Raw genomic sequence first — 20,490 nt, 5'->3', positions numbered from 1 at the left:
ACTAGAGAGTAACTTATACTATTGTGTAAGTAAAAACTAGACACGTAACATTAGAATTCCCCCTTAGACATTATAAATTTAGATTGCTTCTGAGATAATTTATTTTTGCTTCATAGTTTCTAAACGAATGCATTTGGGAGCTTTGTGTATGCTTCATATCTATTGATTTTTGTACAAGATTTCAGTTTCAATGGGAATATGATATTTAATAATTTTCTTATTGAGCACAATGATCTTTTGCCCTGGAATGCATCTACAGTTTCTTTTCCCAATGTTCCATGATCTTTATCCCAAAGACTCAGAGTCTCAAGGGTACTGCAGAGGTCAAAATGGCAATGGAGCATTCACAGTTTTGTTGCCTAATGCTGTTGATACAACAGGAAAAAAGAAAAACAGATTTTAAAGCTGACAATGAGTCTTAGGAGTCCCGTGATTTGGGAATGATTTAATTGTTTAATATTTTAAAGACTTTTTTTCTTTAGGGGAGAAACATCTATTTAATATATTAATGATATAAGATCTTGAACTAAACTTGCTTTATAGGTATCAAACTCAATTATAATTGAAAGGTTAACCAAGAACTGATTTGCATTTTTTTTCCTAAGGAGGTAAATTAAGATTTTTTAAACATATATTTGATTTCTATGTATGTTCACTCATGACTTTTAATAATTTACTGCAACCTGGAAGATCTGGAAAGAAGATGAGATCAAGCCCATTTTATAATATGGAAGCTAAATTGCCACCTAAACAAGGACTTAACTTGGTAAGGTAGACTGTGAGTATGAGCTAAGTTTTAGAACAATCAGTCTAGAACAAATGATGCTGTAGTCTTAGAACAACCAATCTAAAACAAATGATGCTGCAAACTTAGATAAGAACAAGAAAACTAGCTTAAAATTTATTAACTACAATGAGATATTACAAAGATTTGGAAGCTTCTGAGTGAAGCGCCATAGTGGACTGACTCTAAATGTCATGGGCCAAAAGCGTCACCTTTAGAACTAATGATTAGGGGCAGTATTAAAATTAAATGTAATTTTATTTCACTAGTTTTAAAATCCAATTAATATTAAATATTACTTTATATAGTTAACACTTTCTCTTCTGGTACAGTAAAAACACAATTTGGTAAAAGGTAAAAATTTTGGAGCGTTTTGGGTAGTTCTAAGTCTTCGTGTGTTTCTGAGGATTTGGGTTATATACCTCTGAAGAAAATGTTGAAGTTTCTTGCAACAGCAAAAATTGATGAAGTTGAGACTCACATCTGTACAACCCAAAGAACACTAATATTTGGACTCTTAACTGGCTATGAGTTCATTTAATTACTTCCTCTCTGTCTATCCCATTCATTTGGACAGGCAAGGGCAGTAGCATTTGGCTGAGTCTATCTGAATTATATTGGGATTATATAATATAAAGATAATCAAGAGACGCGCTGTGGCCTAGAGGTGAAGATACTTGCCTCCCACTTGGAAGGTTGAGAGTGCAATAGGCAGCAATAGAAGTTTCTCTGTCAGGGTGCAAAGAGACGAAAATATCTGCTGTAAATTCTGTCTAGGCATCAGGAAGTGCAGCAACTCCATTTAGTTGCCCCAACTCCATCCTCATAAAAGGGATAACAGGGTCTTAAAAAGAAAAAAGAAAAGATATAAAGGTAATCAGTATATGCTTTTCAATATCAATGTGAGCTTCGTAAATGTAATTAATAATGAAAATATCAATGTTTAGTACAGCTGTTTAAGTTGTCCATTAGAAAGGTAGTAATAAAAGTTGAGTATGAAAGACAAGTTTCTTGGCTATATCAACACCTAACAGGTAGTCATTTATACAGCATGATAAATGACTACCTGTTAGGTGCATTAGCCAGATTCTTTTTTTTTTTCCTGCCACATTGTCAAGTTTTGAGACTGCCATGTGAAATAAACTTGCCACTAGTTCCTGTATGCTTGGGCATTTGATAACAAAAAGCTGTAAAATGAGAAAAACTCATCATAAATGAAAAACATTTAATGGGACATTCTTAGAAATAACTGACAAGCTATCTTCTTTCCCCAGAAAACTATGACAACATGTTGCTTTAGAAAATTGTAATGTATCTTTAAATCAGTATATATTTTATACTCATAGAACCAGTAAATCATAACCTTAGAAATACAAAATGATAGGCAAATAATACATCTTTATTTGTTATTTGATTTGGAAATATCATGCCAGAATATCTTGCAGAATGTAAATCCTTTTAGTATTAAAAAGTGTTGATGTGCATAATTTTAACCTCATTAAAACTTGCTGATCCAGAACATCTAATTATAACATTATGGCCTGAATTATTTGAACTAAATTCTCTTTTGGTTTGAGTAAATGCTATTTTATTGAAGCTGGTAGATTTCATCCACACTCCCATACATACTGTATATGCTATCCATTTTTCAAGATGCACTGAATTTCTCTTCGCTTTCTCTTCACTGAATGAGAAAGACTTTTCTGATTGAACAATCTTGCATAGTAGATAGTATATTTAAAAGCATTTTTGTTTAAATGATTCTTTAAGTTTAAAAAAGGGAATGAATGTGCTTTTTTTAAAAAAGTCTGTGGTTGTACATATACTTAAAGAAGAAATTAGATTGCTATCCAGTGGCTTGAAGATATGTGTAATATATAAATAAATAAAACTTAATAGTGGCATGCTGCATAAAATGTTCCGAAACTGAGCAATATTATTCTTATTGTTAGCAGAAAAAAAATACTACTGTATTTTGTTAAGTGATATGAATGGCTGAATGGAAACAAATTGAGAGAATACTGTAAACAATGTTTGGACTATTTGGATATCTGAGAATGAATGAGGATGGTGAAAGTTTGGAAAATATATTCTTGTTTCAAATACCTGATTTGAATCATATATTCAAATGTATATGAAAGGTAGTTTGGTTTTAAGCAGTGGTTACAGGCACTGGGCTAGAGGACTTCAAGTTCTACTCCTGCTTTGAGGCATGAAACCAAGGGGGTGACTTTCAGCCAATAATTCTGTCTGGCTGTAGAAGGTGCTGATGTCCATGTATTCAGGCATCATTTTGGTTGTTTGAAGACTGCATTGGCAACAAAGAAACACTGGATTGGCAAAAAAGTATAAATTGTTCCCCTGCTTCATTTTGATTTCCTATGCCAGTAATGGCTAACCTTTTCTGGACCGAGTGGCCAAAGAGTGTGGCTAATGGCTAACCTTTTCTGGACCAAGTGGCCAAAGAGTGTGGCTAATGGCTAACCTTTTCTGGACCGAGTGGCCAAAGAGTGTGTGGTGTGCCCAAATGCATGCATGTGCCCAACCCCCCAGTGCAATGTGCATGCACCCTGCCCCATGCATGCACATGCAGTGCAGGCCCCTGCATGCGCCCTTGCGCATGCGTGCGTGGCCCCTGAACATGCCCTGCTCCCGTGCATGCATGCTGAGACCTGAAGACCAGCTGGCCAGCGGGAGGTGCATGCGCATGTGCGGCGGAGCTGAACTGGGGTGACGGCTCACGTGCCCACAGAGAGGGCAATGTGTGCCACCTCTTGCACGCGTGCCATAGGTTCGCCATCACAGTCCTAGGCCATAGAATCCAACTACATTTTCATCCTTAAAATTCCCAACTTTGTTATTCCAGTCTCCAAACCCAGCTGCTTGGTTGTTCTGTTCTGTCAATTTCAAATTGAACTGAATAATAAAACTCCTCCTCCACCACCTCCTCCTTCTCTTCCTCCTCCTCCTCCAACAGACAGTAAGCTGGAGTGCCTCTTAATTCCCCCTAAACAGATGTCCTCCCCTTTAGCCAATGGTTCCACCACAGTATTATAAGTGCTGTCTTTGCTTTATTCTTCCTGACTTGAAATCAATGAGTTCCTTGTTTTTTTGTGTGTGTATCCTGAGTAGCAAACTGTGTGATATTCTCACTGAAATATCCAAGTCCAGTTTAATTCATTGATGCCTGATGTCAATCTGTAGTCTATTTCATTTCATTTTTCACTTGAGCATTCCCACGTTCATGCTTCTTCCATTGTGTTCCACTGTAATTTGTTCTTTGTAACTTCAGATTTTCTTTTTCTATATAACAGTATCAGACATCCCAAAGGTTTTATATAGCTCATCATAAATACCATTAGTAATCTGAAAGATCTTCAGCTACTCCTCAGTATAGCATGTTGAATGCTATTTGATCTGAGAGGCCCATCATCTAACACTTTATCTTGTGTACCCATGTGGTTTTCCTGGTGAAATAGAGGAGTGTTTCCCATTGCCTTTTCCCACAAGGTATTAAAGCTTTTAGGAAAGAAAAAACAGAAAAAGTTGTTAATTTTGTAGAAAAAGAATGTTAGATATTGCAAAATGAGTAAACGAAGCAAAAGGGAGCCCGGTTAGTGTACTGCTTAAGGCATCAAGCTAGAAAATGGGAAACCATGAGTTCTAGTCTTACCTTAAGTATAAAACGAGGTGATTTTGAGCTAATCACTCTCTCCTAGCCTAAGAAGGTTGTTATTGTTCAATCACTAAGTTGTGTCTGACTCTTCGTGACCCCATGGACCATAGCAGGCCAGGCTCCCCTGTCCTTCCCTGTCTCCTGGAGTTTGCCCAAATTCATTTTCATTGCATCAATGACACTATCTAACCATCTCATCCTCTGCCATTCCCTTCTCCTTTTGCCTTCAATCTTTCCCAACATCAGAGTCTTTTCCATTGAGTCCTGTCTTCTCATTAGGTGGTCAAAGTATTTGAGCTTCAGCTGCAGGCCCTAAATAGAAGACAAAAGCAAACCCTTTCTGTAAATCTTGCCAAAACAATTTCAGGGACTAATTCAAGCAGTTGTCAGGAGTCCAAAACTGACAAAACACATACACACGTGAAAAAGCAAAAGTTCCACTGAAATATTTAAAAGTCAAATGTATAGAACTATTATTTCCTTGAAAAACTTGGTGAAAGAATAGTTAAAGAATAGTTTAATTCATATATTTTTTTTGAAGTTTTATGGTGTCAAATGTTTTTTTTTTGATATCAACATATAGTTTAACTATCAACATATAGCCTTGGTAGTACAGGGGTTTAAGGCACCCTGTTATTAAGCTGGTTATTAAGACCAGCTGCCTGCAATTACTGCAGGGTTCGAATCTCGCCAAGGCTCAAGGTTGACTCAGCCTTCCATCCTTTCTAAGGTAGGTGAAATGAGGACCCAGTTTGTGGGGGCAATAAGCTGACTTTGTATAAATATACAAAAAATATGAAGGCTATTGCTGAGCACATTGTAAGCCGCCCTGAGTCTTCGGAGAAGGGCAGCATATAAATCAAATTAAAAAAAATAATAAATTAAAAAAAATTAAAAAAAATTCAGTATGATGTGAGAGTCCTTAAAGTTTTAATTCTGAATTTTTATTACTACGGCATCATTTATGTGCTGACTTCCTATTTTGGTATAAATGGATCTGGAATGACGAGAAGAAACATGTTTACTCTAGGCTTGCAGAAAGCCAGTACTGACACAACTGCATACGGATACATTTTCACAGCCATGTTTAATTGGCAGATAGTGAGATAAAAGATAGCATTCAAATAAGAATATATTTCTATTGGTCTTTTAGCTCCTTCAGTCTTCTAATGGCAGATTTCACTGTCACTGCTGAAGTGGTGTTGTAGGTCCAAGCTCCAACAGCCACAGTGTCAAATGTTTTGATAATACAATTCTTTCTGCATTCCTTTTTAATTTGTTCAGGCTCGCTTCCATTACAGAGAATTTTTAAGATACTTTGAAGCTAGAAGAAAACTTTGTGTTGCTTGATGCTTTGTTGCTGTTCCTTTATCCCTGGATCATTGAAACTTTCTTCTCAATTTAGTCACAAACAGTGTGATGTTACTAGAATGTAGACAATTGCAAAACAGTAGTTTTCACAACTAGGATTGGGGGGGGGGGATCTTAGCTATTGACCCCTGAGAGGTTTGCATATTTCATGTGTACCAATATTAAGCGAGCCCTGGTAGCGCAGCAGACTAAAGCACTGTTATTAACATCAGCTGCCTGCAATTACTTCAAGTTCAAATCTCACCAGGCTCAAGGTTGACTCAGCCTTCCATCCTTTTCTAAGGTAGATAAAATGAGGACCCAGATTGTGGGGGCAATAAGCTGACTTTGTATAAATATACAAAAGTATGAAGGCTATTGCTTAACACATTGTAAGCCACCCTGAGTCTTTGGAGAAGGGCAGCATATAAATCAATTTTTTTAAAAAAACAAAAAAGATATACAATACCAGCCTGGAACATGATATGTTCAGTGGTGGGATTCAAATAATTTAACAATCAGTTCTCATTACCTTACACACGTTTTCAGATTTACTTCCCTAGCCTGCACATGACAGTTAGAACCAGGAGATGTCATGGGCATTGCCAGGGAACTCTGGGTAACGAAGGGGGTGTCAGCCAGAGGCAGCAGTGGTCAACCCAAAGCACGTTGCTGGGGCCTACACAGCTGCCGTCCCCCTTACCTTAATGAAGCCAATGTACTAGCAGAAGCACTGGCAATACATAGTTGCCATCCATGCCGGTTGGAGGACATGCGGCTTTGAGAGGAAGAGGGGCCGGGTGAACTGGACCCAGGTGCTTCCTGGCTCCCCTCGTCCCAGAAGTACCAACCTCGCACTCTGCCCTCTCTGCAAGCAGCCAGCCCCTTCTTACTCTCCCTCCCTGCTGCTTGGTAATCCCATGTTCCATGCTGCTGCCATTCCAGAGAGCAGGGGGTGGCTGGGAGGCCAGGCACTCTCACAACCTGTCAAGCAAGTCTGGGCGGGGTGAGATGCAAGCTGTGGGAGGCGGCTGAGCAGCAGTGGCTCAACCTGGCTCATCTTCCTCTCTGCCACCAGCTGTGGAAGGAAGGGAAGGGCAGGCGGTGATCAGGGAGTGTGGCCAGCCAGGGAAGCCGAAATGCTGCCCAGCCTGGAGCTGCTGGCAGGGGTGGGCGAAGCAAGGTGGGGCCTGTGGGGCACACCTGGTTTTAAGTTCCCAGCCCTTGCTTTCTAAAACTGCCCAAAGAAGGAGGGGAGGAAGGCCCCCACCAGCTCCTTTGTTCCTGTACATGTCAGCAACTTACCAGGCAAGCGGCAAAGGAAGGTGAAGGCAGGCAAGTGGAGAAGGAGCCGGTGGGCAGCTTGGGCGAAGGAAGACAAGCGAGATAGGAGCTGGGGGGCAGCTGTGGCATGGGTGCCATGTGGTAGGCCAGGGGTGAAGGCAGGCAAGCGGGGAAGGAGCAGAGAGCAGCTGGGCTGCAGGCATGAGTCTAGGCTACCTACCGGATACCGGCAAAGGCTGGCGAGCAAGGCAAGTGAGCAGCCAAAGAGACAAGATGAGAAAAGGAGTGGCTGTAAGAGGCAGGGTGGGCAGGGTAGTGAGGGGTGGGCGGAGCAGATCAGGGACAGCCAGTGGTGGGATTTGCCAGTTCGTTGAACTGTGTAGTGCAGAATTTTAATCGTTTCGCTTGAACCAGTCCAAACTGGCTGAATCCCACTTCTGATATGTTACTTTCAAATTTTTTCAGATATAATTCTGTAAAAGGTATTTATTTACAGTTAAATCATATAAACATCTACTCAAAAGCAAATATTACTGGATTCAGTAGGTTGGTCCCTACCCAAATAATTATTTATTTATTTATTTATTTGTTTAAATTTCTATACCGCCCTTCTCCAATGTAGGACTCAGGGCGGTGAACAGCCAAAGTAAAAACAAGACATACATACAAAACATACAAAATCTAAAAAAGAACTGTTTAAAATAATTAAATAATTTTGGCCGTAATTAAAACATTCCAATTTAAAATCCGTTTAAAATTTGACTCAAGCCAGCCCAGCTAGTTGAAATAAATGGGTTTTCAGGGCCCGACGAAAAATCCGGAGGTCTGTTATTGTACGTAGCTCTGGGGGGAGGTTGTTCCAGAGGGCGGGCGCCGCCACAGAGAAGGCTCTCCCCCTGGGGGTCGCCAGCCGACATTGTCTGGCGGACGGCACCCTGAGGAGGCCCACTCTGTGGGAGCGTACTGGCCGGTGGGAGGCTATTGGTGGCAGAAGGCGGTCTCGTAGGTACCCCGGCCCTAAGCCATGGAGCGCTTTAAAGGTGGTCACCAACACCTTGAAGTGCACCCGGAAGACCACCGGGAGCCAGTGCAGCTCGCGCAGGAGAGGTGTCACGTGGGAGCGCCTCGTCGCCCCCAAAATCCCCCGCGCGGCTGCGTTCTGGACCAGCTGGAGCCTCCGGGTGCACCCCAGGGGGAGCCCCATGTAGAGAGCGTTGCAGTAGTCCAGGCGGGAAGTGACGAGTGCCTGAGTGACTGTGCGTAGGGAGTCCCGATCTAGGAAGGGGCGCAACTGGCGTATCAGGCGGACCTGATAAAAAGCCCCCCTGGCCACGGCCGCCAAATGATCTTCTAACGACAGCCGTGCGTCCAGGAGGACGCCCAAGTTACGAGCCCTCTCCGTGGGGGCGAGTGATTCGCCCCCAATAGCCAGCGATGGCGTCAGCTGGCTATATCGGGACGCCGGAAGCCACAGCCACTCGGTCTTGGAGGGGTTGAGTTGGAGCCTGTTTCTCCCCATCCAGGCCCGCACAGCCTCCAGGCACTGGGACATCACTTTAAGGGCATCATTGGGGTGGCCTGGGGTGGAGATGTACAGCTGGGTGTCATCAGCGTACTGATGGAACTCCACCCCGAAGCCACGGATGATCTCACCCAGCGGCTTTACATAAATGTTGAACAGAAGGGGCGAGAGGACCGACCCTTGTGGCACCCCACAAGCAAGGTGCCTCGGGGTCGACCGCTGCCCCCCTGTCAACACAGATTGCGACCGGTCAGAGAGGTAGGAGGAGAACCACCGCAAAACGGTGCCTCCCACCCCCAACCCCGCCAACCGGTGCAACATGATACCATGGTCGATGGTATCAAAAGCCGCTGAGAGGTCTAACAGGACCAGGATAGAGGAGCAACCCCTATCCCGGGCCCTCCAGAGATCATCCACCAATGCGACCAATGCCGTTTCCGTGCTGTGTCCAGGCCGGAAGCCGGACTGGAGCGGGTCTAGATAGACAGCTTCATCCAGGTACCGGGGAAGCTGTTGCGCCACCACACTCTCAACAACCTTCGCAATGAAGCGAAGGTTGGAGACTGGACGATAGTTAGCCAAAACAGCCGGATCCAGAGAAGGCTTCTTGAGGAGGGGCCTCACCACCGCTTCTTTCAAAGCGGCCGGCAGGACCCCCTCACCCAAAGAAGCGTTAACAATCTTCTGGAGCCAGCCACGTGTCACCTCCCGGGAAGCCAGTACCAACCAGGAGGGACACGGGTCCAATAAACATGTGGTCGCGTTCAGCCGTCCCAGGACCCTGTCCATGTCCTCGGGAGCCACAGGATCAAACTCCCCCCAGATAACACTCTCAAGACCTGTCTCAGTCATCCCGTCTGGACATACCCAGTCAGAGGCCAGCCCTTCCCGAATCTGAGCGATTTTGTCATACAGATACTGCACAAAATCCTCAGCTCGACCCTGCAAGGGGTCATCCCGCACTTCCAGATGGAGGAGGGAGCGGGTCACCCTAAACAGGGCGGCTGGGCGATTATCTGATGACGCGATAAGAGCGGCAAAATAGCTAGTTTTCGCCGCTTTTATCGCCACTAGGTAGGTCTTAATATGAGACCTCACCAGTGTTCGGTCAGGTTCGGAGCGGCTGGTCCTCCAACTACTCTCCAGGCGTCTTTTCCGGCGCTTCATCTCCCTAAACTCCTCGGAAAACCAAGGAGCTAGGTGAGTTCGGTGCCGGGTCAGAGGCCGCAAAGGCACGACTCGGTCCAAGGCCCCGGCAGCCGCACTATCCCAGGCGGCCACCAGGTCTTCAGCCGAGTCATGAGCCAGGATCTCAGGAAATGGCCCAAGCTCCATCTGGAACCTATCAGGGTCCATCAGGCGCCTGGGGCGGAACCACCTGGTCGGTCCCGCCTCCCTGCGGCAGGGTGCAGCGGTTAGAAAGTCCAGTCGAAGGAGCGAGTGGTCAGACCATGACAAGGGTTCGATGGCTATATCCCCTATATCAAGGCCACTCAACCACTAACCAGAGATAAAAACTAAGTCCAGAGTGTGTCCTCCTGTGTGAGTGGGGTCATGAATTAACTGAGTAAGGTCCATGGCCGTCATGGAAGCCATGAACTCTCGAGCCACCTCAGACGTTTCACCGATAGATGGCAGGTTGAAATCCCCCATGATGGCAAGTCTGGGGGTGTCCACCGCCACCTCGGCTATAACGTTAAGGAGCTCGGGCAGGGCCGTTGCCACGTGGCAGGGAGCCAGGTACGTGACCAACAGGCCCATCTGTACTCCACGACCCCACTTCACAAAGAGGGACTCACATCCGGCTATCTGTGGAACAGTGGTCTCCCTTGGATCCCTTGTAACATTTGTATGTTCATATATAAAAGGTAGGTCACAAGAATAAATTCATATATGATTGAATAACAATAAAAGCATAAGCTTTAGAAAGTTGTTGAGAACAAAAAAATCTTTTTACAGTGAATAAAACTCAAGACGTATTAAAAATGTTTCTCCATTTATTGTTAAATAAAAATATGTTTTAGAACCTAGATAATTGTCCTTAATGATGATATAGAATGTGGTTTAGAGCAGTCATTGTAAACTCTTTTGTCCTGAAGAAAGAATAATCCTTTGTCATTCATTGAGGCAGATATAAATGTTGTATTTCAAATAAATTACTGTATGCAAATAATTTAATGAGGAGTGTGTAGCAACAATCACACAATTAAGATCCAATTCACAGTGTTAATAGCATGAGAGCTGTTTTTTTCCACATTTTTTCCACAGAATCCTGTCACTGAATTTCATTCAAATAAGAATAAATCCTGTGGCATTTAAGATGTACCGTAATTCTATATCCAGCCTTTTTGAAATGAGATGTTGAATTCTGTGAGATTTAATACAGGTAATTAGATTCATATTTTGCATTTAATCATGTTTGCTTTTTGAGTTTACTTTCATTTATTTATTCAATTTATATGACTGCTCATCTCAAACAAGTGATACCAACATAAGAGAATATTTGTACCTCAGGGTTGAACTATGAGGTTCTTGGTGCTCTCTAGCTTGATAGATTTCTTGCAGAGTTTTCATTACCAAAGTAATCTCTCCTCATATAGATTGATTGCTGGTGAGGAGGTGTCTTGGTCTTCTTGTTTCCTTTGGGGATTTTGATTTTCTCTTTTGAATGGTATGTGGATGTTCATCTTTATATGCCTGTTGATGGCCAATTTGTCTGACTGCTAGGTCTGCAGAAATTTTTTGATGTTCTTGGACTTGGCTTGATCTAGGATGCTCCTAGTTTCTCAGTTGAAATTATGGTTGAGTCCATGTATTTTGAAATTAAGGAGTTTTCATCATGTCTTCTGACTGCTAGTTGGTTTTCATGGATGTAGTCTGCTAGTCTTCTGCTTGTTTGTCCTATATACAGTCTTTGCACTGTATGTTGTAGAAGACTCTTGTTTTTCCTTCTGGGGATACTGGGTCTCAAACAAATTTGTATCATGGATCTTCTCCCAGACGTCTCCCGGAATGTGAATTCAGAGGATGAGGAGAAGGATGAATTGGGAGAAGAGAACATGGAGCGAAGTAGGAACTCAGATTGGGGATTGGTGAGTTCGAGCCTGATGGATCATCCAATCAACAGCCAGGTGGTTCAGATGAGCAGCAGGATGAGCCTGAGCTGAGAGAGGCACAGCTGCATCAAGTTCATCAGGAGGCTCCAGGTGAGGAACCAAGAACAGCTGCCAGCAGAAGGAGGTGGAGTTTATACCTCCTCCCAATCCAAGGATGCACAGGGTGGATAAGGGAGAGACACAATGCCAATTGGCTCTATTATTTGTGAGGAGACAACCTCGCTTCCTATGAAGCACCACACGGCATCACCTATTTAATCCCGCCCTGAGGAATTGAGCATCACTGGAACATGCCTAGTTTCTTGCTGTATGTTTTCATATATCTCATGACTTAGTTCTCTGACTTTTGGATTACTTTCTTTGATTTCATTTGTGCCTTTTGGACTGGACTTGCCTAGTTCCTCTTGTCATGCCAGGTTTTGGGAACTGGGCCTGTTCAACATATATGCCACCTGAGGATCTGTTTGATGGGGGTGTGTCTTGAATAAAGAACCTAGAACTTTTTGTGGTGTGTGTGTGTGTGTGTGTGTGTGTGTGTGTGCGTGCGTGCAGGGTAGCACAGTATGGCTGCTGGGGTCAAACAATACTGGGTGGTAAATAATCATAAACTCAATTTAATTCAATTTTAAACACAATACAAAAAGTAAACATATACAGCAACTGAGAAATATTATAAGCCATAGATTTTAATACAACCAGGAAATGGGGCCCCTCACACAGTCAAGAAACTGGACATATAACCAGTTGTTCCAAACAATTAACCCTTGGAGCTAACTCTTCTCAAGTCCTGACAATGCCAATAAGAAAGAAGATTTTAATTCAGTCTAAGAGGCATGTGCTGAAGCATCAGTTGAATGAGAAAACAAGATTCAAGCAGCATGTCATACATTATACTAAACTAAACATATAGCTGCTTTCTCTTTAAGTATCACAAAGACCTTAAAAAGCTCCTTGTACTTTGATGTCCAGGTTTCACCAAGCTTTTCATACCTTTCTTTACAGATTTTTTTTATCATCTATATTTATATAAAGATTATATTTTTCAGAAAGAATGTTTTAATCTTATTTTCAGTAAGATTTTAGTTATCAAACTGGGAATGAATTCTAATTCAGAACTCAAATATTTCAGAAGTTATTGGAGGGGGATGGAAATGTAGCTTTTTTTATGCAATCTCCATCATTTCTTGCATTTGTCTTTGGTAATAGGCTGTTCCTTCCATGCCCAATACATGTTGCTTTTTATTTTCAGGATTTTATAAAGATCTATATGTACACTGGACTTTTCTTCTGAATATAAAATAATGGATCGTACCCAATTGCATTTGACCAACAGAGCTATGTCTTCCAATTGTGTAATGACGTCATCTTCTCCTATATGATCCTCATGTCTTCCAAGTTTGGGAAACCCTCCTGAGCAAATTTGAAAGTGCAAAAGAAGATTGAGTAAGACTACGAAATTCTTATTATGCAAATGGACCACTGGATGGAATTACTGCACTATCTGTACAAATTGTATTAAGGCTGTTTTAAAGTTTCAACTGCCTGCCTGCAGCATTAACTGGTGTTAATTCTGTACAATACTTCTCAGTTCAATGAGAACACTTTGAGTTATACTGTAACCTCTTTTCTGAAGATAAAAATATAGTTGGCATATAGTTAACTCATTATTTGATACCAAAGGTACTGCATTTTAGACAAGAAAGTCTCAGTTTATTTCTGTTTCAAAACATTTTGCCTTTATTTTATTACGCCTGTCAATTAACAATAAACTGATGTGGCAAATCTCCTAATGATTTTAAATATTTATTACAGTATTTCTGTTTGCCCTTCAGCCATAATTCTCAAGATATATATATCTATAAGTCTCCCACCTGGCAGGAAGAACTTGCTGGCTGCCAGAAAAGAAAAAAGCCCAGAATCGAGAGGAAAAACATATATATATATATAGGAGTCTACAAATAATTATAGCTAAACAAAGAAGATAAGGAATGTGCATTGTTTTAATCTCAAAATGTTAAAAGGGAAGAAAGAAATGATGTAGATAAACCAGTTTTACCAGGTCTGCTCATCATGGTTAGGAGATCAAGAGTAGCTCTTTATGTGCTCATTTCTGTACACTCATTTTTAAAACTCCTTCTTAAAAGATCCTATAACATTTGCCCAAGGATTTTAATGTAGTTCCGAACAACACATTTTAAATGAACATCAAAGTACACAATTAGAAGTACACAAAAGTTAAAAAAAAGGGAAGGTGGATTTGGATGTGAGTTGTAAGCAACTTCTAATTCCATATACATTTCTGCTTTTCTAGTTGTAATTAGATTGTTCTGTATTATAGTTTATCTGTTTTCAATGTGTGAAGATGTATGCGCATGTAAAAAACTATGATTTTGTGTAAATAATTTTCCTTGATGAAATGCTTCATATTGTGAAGACAAAATGATGCATCACATGATGGTGTGAAGAAACAAGGTGATATACTTTCATGAGGCATTTTGTGTTATCTACAGCCTACTATTATTCTAAGTGCTCAGAATTTTTAGAAAAGACAGTGATTGTAAGTGCAGGATGAGGATTCATAAAAGTGCAAACCAGTGTAGCATGACTGCATTCTTTTGTGAAGCAATTTTGATAGAAGAAGGTGCTTGTTCAAGTTCTCATTGGAATGAAACGTCCTCCTAAAGGTCTGCAGAGTTTTAGTCGTCTATATTCTGCCTTGTTGGAATAATACATATAAAAGACCAAAGCTTGGCATTTTGTTTTTGCAGTAAGTATGGTTCACAAATGCTTTGGACCTCCTGTAACACAGCAGCACTGTACTCTTCATTAAATACCACCATCTGTTTTCAGGGATCCATGTGAATTTGAGAAAAAGATATGATTATTTTAAGAGTTGCTTCATTAACTCCTTAAAGCAGCAGCATCTTTTCCTCCTCCCCCACTCATGCAAAGTTTCAAAACAAGAAGCTGCTTAGATATGAAACTGAGATAGAACAAATAAAAACATGTATTTTGAACTGGATGCAAAACTTTAAAAAAACTGGCTCTAATACAACACTGTTAAAAACTGTATAACTATAAAATTTACCCCAAGCTGAGGTTTGAGAGAGAGAGAGTTTTTCAGATAATATACAACCTCAACAGTTGCCAAAATAGACAAATCATATATTAATAAATGCTGTAAATGCCATGACACAGAAGGAATGCTCTACTATTTGAGGTGGACATGCAAACAATCCTGACTATTGAAATGATTTACACATCATCATTCGGAAAGAAATCAAATTTGAAATGAAATCACATTTTTAACTAGGTATAATTCCAAAACATATCAATTAAAATATGATATTGTATTAAGTTATATTCGGCTGTGAGGAAAACATTGCACAACACTGGAAAAAAGAGGCATAGTATCATTATATGTGATTGAGACCTTAAATTTGGAGAACATGCAGCAATGATAAAACTTAACAGTATATAAACATAAGCAAGTTTAACTAAATTTAAGCAAGAATGGCTTATATATATATACAGTATTATATCTTACATAACAAGGTAAATACAAATGCTTAAGAGTATGATTTTTAAAGTTTATGTTTATAGCTTGCAGTTTATAACTACTGCAATGCTACAAAGAAGGGGAAAGCAGAAATTAAATATTTACTTATATTAATTTTAATATTATTTTTATTTTATTTTCCTTCCTTTTTTAAAATACTTACAAATAAAAGTAAAGATTTTGGCATTTGGCTAAAACAAACCGTACTGCTTTTTATATCATAAAAACAACTCAATATGCTTTTATTAATGTTACATTGAACATTAATTGTATAACTTTAGCAATTCTCTGTCCACATACCAAAATTATATTTCTTGAAATAGACATTTATATAAATACAGAAATAAAGAAGAAACCCAGGCTGCTTTAATGAATAGGTGAGGTTCAAAACATTTCTGTTGCATTATTTTTGAATTCTGCATAACTTTATTACGTGGCTGTACTAGATGGCCAGGCTGAGCCCTAGAGTGGGTCAAATGTATCATCAATTTGGAATCACTACGCTCCCACAAGAGACCTAAGTCCCTGTGAATTCCATTGACTCTTAACGTAGCATCAATTTGCCTTGACAGTTGATAAATCAGATTCTTGTGTACAAGTAGCATGAAATAAACTCATAGTACTTTTGAACTCTATCCCGATTCCTACTTTCTTGCACCTGACAGTAATATACCGGTCCTCTATTTTTATAAACTCTTCATGACCTTATTTTCCAGACAAATTTAGTTGTCAAACCTAAACTAATTACTTTCTGGATAATTTCCTTAGTTGAGAAAATAAGATAAAATTTTTTACTGATGGCAAGAGCCAAACCACGATGATCAATTATTGATCTGAAGTCACATCAAGGATTTTCTGAGGTAAATTATAAAAAGCCACTGATTTGTTTCAAAGTGAATTAAATGGAGCTATTTGTTATTTATGAAAGTGGTAATCTCTTTATGGTGAAATGTGTTCTTACGATGCTACTGAAGTATGATTGGCTCATTTCTTTAAAATTCTTCGGTAGCAGTTTTCTTTCTTTTCTTATTTAAACATAATAATAAAGAAAGGCAGAAGACAACTAACTTTGTCACCCAGAAAATTAGGTGATGTCTTCTCTTTATTTCCTGTTTCATACTCACTCTGATACTTATTGCTGCCCCTTCTGCTGAGTGAAGCTAAAGTTAAACAATTGTGACTTTCATAGCCCAGCTCCAGGCTCAAATAGGTATCTTGGCATCTTACTGGCAGCAAAATTAACTTTTGGATAAATTTAGTTTACGCAAAATGTAAAAAGTAGGTCCAAAGGAAGATAACGACAGATATGGAACAAATTTTGTTTGACAGAGACATAGAAGGCAGGGGTGGGTTCCACTTACCTTTGCTACTGGTTCACTCGCTCACACGTCCCATCTTTGCATGCGCAGATCATATTTGATGACATTCGGGTGAGTGGGCAGAGCCTCCCACTGCCGCTGCTACCAGTTTGCCCAAATCAGGACGAACTGGTAGCAACCCACCACTGATAGAAGATAGAGAATATATGGAACTGCAACTGACAGGCCAAGAGAATCATTCGGAAAAAGAGGCTTTTTTGGATATACAAAACAAATAAACAAATCTGGCTGAAGTTTTAAAAATTAAAGGGGAAATGCAAATGATAGACCAAGAAAATTACTTGGAAAATTTTCTCATTGGATCGACTAAAGAGGTTTGTAAAGATAGCAAAGAAGTTTGTGAGATGGGATAATGAAGACTTGAAAAGAAATCAAATCTTATGGCAATATTTGAATGAACTAAAGATTAAGACTCTTAGAAGTTAAAATCAGCATTATAATTCTAAAAAAATCTTAGTGATAAAATGCGTTTTTGTTGTTTTCATAAATTGAGAAAGGGACAAATGCACTTTCTTGGGAATTACTAGGATTTAAAAAATTGTTTTATCCCATTCAGTTCTGTCCATTTCTTGGAAATTGCCTGTACAGGTCCCTGCAGTTTTCTTGGCAAGGTTTTTCAGAGGTAGTTTGCCAAATTCCATACTTCCTAGAAAAAGGTTCAAATGAATTGTAATACTACTGTTGTGGTTTAAAGCATGGTGCTAGTGAACTAATTGTTGGCAGCTTGGTAGAAGTAGCTCATTTGATGTCTTGATGTTTTGTGCTAGGAGTCGAATCTGCTGCCATAATTTTTACCAAGGTACAGACTGAATACAAAATATCTGCCAGCTGGTGGAAAGTATAATTAATTGCCTCAGGTCTCCCTAAGTTTCATTCTACTTGTAGGGAAAAGAAAGCACTGCACTGGCTTTTCATTCAGCAGGACTGATATTGGCAGTGGCACCTAGTTAAAATGAAGGACTTTCTATCTTATTACAGATAATACAAGACAAACTATGTTTTCTGCTTTCTGACAACACATTCTGCAAAAGATAAGACCAAGGTAAAGTTTCATATGAATTAATTATCTCTATATTTTACTAAAGGAGTTGTAGTAATTTACTATGAATGCACTTTTATTCCACATTATTGCTTTTGGCAAACAGTATAGCTTTAATTTTAGTAATTGTAAAAATTAATTGTTTTAACTATAAACCTGGAAGTGAATTTATAGGCTAGCTTTTTCAAAGACTATCCTGATTGTTCTGAGTCCAATGGATATTTTAAGTGTAGTGTAGAATTAGTGTAGTGTAGTGTAGAATTCTCTATTTGTTAAGGACCAAATTTCAGCAGGCTCAGCCTTCTATGCTGCTTTTATAGTTTGTGCGCCGAGCCTGTGTACTGTTTAGATAAAACAACAACTAAACCTTTAAAGACAAACAGCATTATGGACTCCTTAAGATTACTTAAGAGATGTTTGCATAATGTGTCCAAAATATGGTAATTTTAGTCTGGTCATTTGGGTTGATTTATGTTATGATTCCTGTTCTTGGATGACTCTTCTCTAACAGAATATAAAGATGTCAATTCTGTTTCTTCAAAGTTTAACTTTCATTTTCACCGACTGTCACAGAGAAAACCATTTGTTGTTGATAGTTGATTCTAAAAGGTAGAAGCTACCCACTACTTCAGTATCTTCATTATTAATTCTAAGGCTGGTTTCTGTATCTATTGTCATTAGTTTCTACCTCTTTATGTTTTATCATAGCCTATTATTTTTTTCACTCTTCTTTATTTTCATTACTGCAGCTTGCAGATCCTAAAATACTTGAGAACACTACTCCCAGTGTACTGTATATCTTTCTTTACTGCAGTATAGATCTTTCTTATAGCACTAGGGCAGAACATCTTGGGTAACTTTGCTCTAAGTGTACATTCTTCATACATCTATAGCAGTGATGGCTAACCTTTTCCAGACCGAGTGCCCAAAGCGTGCACACGCCCAAACCCAACCCTCAAAATGCAATGCATGTATGGCCCCCGCAGGCACCATGCACCCTGCACATGTGCGTGTGCCCCCACATGCACCATGCACCCACGCGCATGTGCATGCTCTCCCCACAGGTGCCACAGCTCCCCCACACATGCATGCAGAGACCTGATGACCAGCTGGCCAGCGGGAGGCGCATGTGCATGCATGGCAGAGCTGAACTGGGGCAACAGCTTGTGTGCCCGCAGAGAGGGCACTGCGTGCCACCTGTGGCACGCGTGCCATAGGTTCACCATCATGGATCTATAGCATTCTTCATCTCTTTAACTAGAGTTAAAACTTAAAACCATACTAACAATTAGAAATCTTATTGCAGTGGGAAAATATGTTTCCAATATAGCCACTACTATTAGGGGAAGCCACTCAAAAGGTTACTGGAAGAACCAGTCTTGATAGCCTTTGTGCATTCCACAAAGTAGGGAACAAAATGAGAGCTATAGTGTAGACTAAAATAATCACAATAAACTGCTCACCCAACAAATAGTGGCTTCATCTACTTTGAAGTCCTCCATCAGCTTTAAAATATGTACCATTTCTCATTCCTAAGAACAGTGATCACAAGATGAATTTATTAATGAACCAAATAATGATTTCAGAATATAGAATAGCAGAGCTGGAAGAGACCTTGGAGATCTTCTAATCTAACTTCCTGCTCAAGCAGGATACCCTGCTCATTCTAGATAAATGGCTGTCCAATCTCTCCTTAAAAACTTCCACTGATGGAGCACCCATAACTTCTGAATGCAAGCTGTTCCACTGATTAATCGTTCTCACTATCAGGAAATTTCTCCTTAGTGCTTGGTCAGATCTATCTTTGAAAGTTTCCCTCTGTTATTTCTTGTCTTATCCTCAGGTATTTTGGAGAATAGATTGCCCCCTTTTTCTTTGTGACTTTATTGTTCTTCTCTGCACTCTTTCTAGAGTCTCAACATCTTTTTTGTGTTGTGATGACTGAAACTGGACACAGTATTCTACGTATGGTCTTACCCAGTATTTTTAAAATCTTTAATATTTCTAAAAGACTATGTTTTGTTTGTTTTAAGATATTTATAGCTTGCCCCAATTTTAGGTGTATACAAGTGTGGAAAACTAAGAATTAAAACCAATGTAACTTTTCAAAAACAACCTGAATGTGCCACTCAGAAGTCCAAAAGAAGACTATAATAATAAAATGCCAGCCAAAATTGAAGACACTGATAAATAGTTGTCTGCAAGTTCTTTTATTATCAGATCACCATCAGATCACCAGTTTACAGAAAGACAATAAAGAACAAAATAAAAAAAAATCCTCCAACCTACTGCATATTGGCTGCTATGCATTTTAAAAATTGACAAAATAATCACATCTGGGAAGATGAGAGAATAAAATCTAAAAATGTATTGAATATTATTTTAGCTTGATGAAGGAATGTTTTCACAAAAGCATTATTCCTCCTCTTCCTTCTTTACATAGAAAGTATTTGTGATTGGAAGAGCATGTTTTGTAAAACCATACTCTTTGGTACATTATTTAAACATTTTCTATTAAAATCCATATTAAAAAATCAATCATTAGTTATTAAGTGCTGTAACCACAACATATTGGTTTAGTTTAGAAATTGGTTTTGCTATTAAAGTGAATAATGTCTACATGTTCTATAATTAAAAATATACACCTTATAAGTTTTATAAAGTCAAGAAATAAATTTGCTTTCACATTTCACCTGTGTTACCGGTTTTCGTAAAACAGTAAGGCTAATTACTTATTTCTTCAGTCAGAGAAATTAACTTCAGATTGAGCTGATTTATGTT

Source organism: Pituophis catenifer, unplaced genomic scaffold, assembly GCF_029215685.1.
Source record: "Pituophis catenifer annectens isolate HBS135680 unplaced genomic scaffold, rPitCat1.0.hap2 SCAF_2, whole genome shotgun sequence".
NCBI classification, from domain to species: Eukaryota; Metazoa; Chordata; class Lepidosauria; order Squamata; family Colubridae; genus Pituophis; species Pituophis catenifer.
This window is presented reverse-complemented; position numbering follows the sequence as displayed.